Source organism: Otolemur garnettii, unplaced genomic scaffold, assembly GCF_000181295.1.
Source record: "Otolemur garnettii isolate 467f Iridium unplaced genomic scaffold, OtoGar3 scaffold00077, whole genome shotgun sequence".
In the NCBI taxonomy this organism is placed as follows: Eukaryota; Metazoa; Chordata; class Mammalia; order Primates; family Galagidae; genus Otolemur; species Otolemur garnettii.
Window position 1 is genome coordinate 1,176,868 of NW_003852472.1, and position 2,637 is coordinate 1,179,504.

General features: G+C 48.8%; 1 protein-coding gene across 2 annotated transcripts in view; it reads right to left on the bottom strand.

Moving 5' to 3' along the window:
- Positions 1-2,637, bottom strand: part of LOC100965532 (ras GTPase-activating protein 4) — a 29,043-nt gene that overhangs the window by 9,304 nt on the left and 17,102 nt on the right. The gene's annotated exons all lie outside the window — the stretch shown is intronic.

Below are 2,637 nucleotides of genomic sequence, written 5' to 3' on the forward strand. Positions count from 1 at the left end.
CCTTAGCCACTTGAGCCACAGGTGCCGAGCCACAAAGTGTTAGGATTACAGGCACAAGCCACTGCACATAGCCTATTTTTTCTTTTTAAAGAGAAAAATTTTAAAAACTACTTGAATTTCAGAAGGTTGAGTGTGACTCTATTGGGAGAGATAGTAAACAACAACAATAAAAGATGAGCCAAAGCAGTGTTAACAGAGGGTAGGTGCCCAGAATTAGGGAGGTGACTGTTCACTGTGCTCTGCTCTGCTATTTATTTATTTACTTATGTATTTACTTATTTGAGACAAGAGTCTCACTATGTTGCCTCAGTAGAGTACCATGATGTCATAGCTCACAGCAACCTCAAACTCTTAGGCTTAGGCGATTCTCTTGCCTCAGCCTCCCAAGTAGCTGGGACTACAGGTGCCTGCCATAATGCCCAGCTTTTTTGTGTGTTGTAGTTGTCATTGTTGTTTAGCAAGCCCCAGGCCAGGTTCAAACCCACCAGCCCCGGTGTGTGTGGCGGGTGCCCTAGCCACTTAGCTATAGGTACCGAGCCTGTGTATTTGTTTTTGAGACAGAGTCTCACTCTGTTGCCCTGGGTAGAGTGCCACAGCATCATAGCTCACAGCAATCTCAAACTCTTGAGCTTGAGCAATCCTCTTGCCTCAGCTTCTCAAGTAGCTGGGACTAACACTCACCTAATTTTCTATTTTTTCTTTTTTTTTTTGAGACGGAGTCTCAAGCTGTTGCCCTGGGTAGAGTGCCATGGCGTCACAGCTCACATCAACCTCCAACTCCTAGGCTTACGCGATTCTCTTGCCTCAGCCTCCAAAGTAGCTGGGACTATAAGTACGGATGAGGTCTCACTCTTGCTCAGGCTTGTCCTTTTTTTTTTTTTGAGACAGAGCCTCAAGCTGTCGCCCTGGCTAGAGGGCTGTGGCATCACAGCTCACAGCAACCTCCAACTCCTAGTTTCAAATGATTCTCCTGCCTCTGCCTCCCAAGTAGCTGGGACTACAGGCACCCACCACAACGCCTGGCTATTTTTTGGTTACAACTGTCATTGTTGTTTGGCGGGCCCAGGCTGGATTCGAACCCGCCAGCTCAGGTGTATGTGGCTGGTGCCTTAGGTGCTTGAGCCACAGGTGCTGAGCCTCAGGCTCATCTTGAGCTCCTAAGCTCAAGCGATCTGCCTGCCTTGGCCTCCCAGAGTACTAGCATTACAGGCATGGGCCACTGCACGCAGCCATACTCTGTTCTTTAGTGTTCAGGTAACACCTGTGGTGCTATACTCAGTTCCATATGCCATAATCTAAGAGGGAATTCTTGGAGCATGTCAAAGGGACAAAGCAAAAGGCTTGCCATCCATTCCCAGTGGAAGGGCTAAAAAGCTCAGGGGGGTTAGGTTCTAGAGGGGAGCACACTTAGATTTACAGTCTCTGCTACATTAAAGTGAAGGGGCAGAAAAAAGATCAGAGAAGAAAATCACAAGGAAGTGGGCTTCAACTCCAGGCAAAGAACTTTCTAGCAGAGAGTTGCAAAGATAGAATATGCTACTTTTACGGTAGTGAGCTCCCTGTCTAGCAGCATGCAAACAGTCTTTGGGGAATCTTGGAGAGGTGATCCATAACCCACACAGGGCTAGACAAGGTGATCTTTGAGATTTCTTCCAGAACTGCCTCTTCCAAGAAGCCTTCCTTGGTTGTCCCTGCCTTCCTCACATTCTAGCAGTCTTTACTAGCACTTCTGGCATCCTAGTTCACTCCTGCCTCACACAGCCCCCTGTAACCTCAGAGGATGGGAGATACCAGCTACAATATTGTCTTGGGATTCCCCTGGGGGAACCAGGCTGCAAAACCAGGCAAACATAGGCACATGTCTTAGCTCCCCCAACCCTGCTAGGTGACTTTGGACAAGTCCCTTTGCACTTGTGCACCTTGGTTTCCATGAAATAGGACTAGCACTCTGGCAAGGCTGGAGAGAAAGATCAGGTGGCAGGTGACAGGTATCTGACCCAGAGCAGGCACACTCCAGAATGGGCCTAATAGAAGATCCCAAATGCTTTACATGGCTGCAGAGCTCTTCAGGAGAGACATGGGCTCCCCCTGCTGGGGATGCGCTGCTCAGGGTAGAAACTGCGACTGTGGCCCCAACTGTCTCTGACTGACAGGCCATCTGACTGGCTATCACAAGTTGAAAATAGACAGAAACAGGGACAAGAATTAAATAATGCTCATGTACCAATCCTACAATCCTGGGGGTGGGGATACATAATTATAATTATCTGAAGAGTCTTTGGTGGGATCCCTCAGCTGGCCCTTTGAGACCAGGTGGTAATGAGTTCCTTCCCCCACCTCTAGCCCCACTCTCACCTGTTCAGAGCTGGGCACCCCTGCCATTCCCTGGATGACAGGGAGGGGTGTCAGCCCAGCAAAGGGTCAACACATACATTGAGGAAGCATGTCTTTAGCCCTTGGGAGAACAGAGCTTGCAGGAGACTGGCCCAAGGGACATAGTATCTTTAATAATACCATTTGCCTGGCAGTGCTCATAGCTCAGTGGGTAGGGTGATGGCCACATACACCGAGGGTTGTGGGTTTGAACCCAGCCCAGGCCAGCTAAAACAACAATGACAACTGCAATAAAAAAAAAAA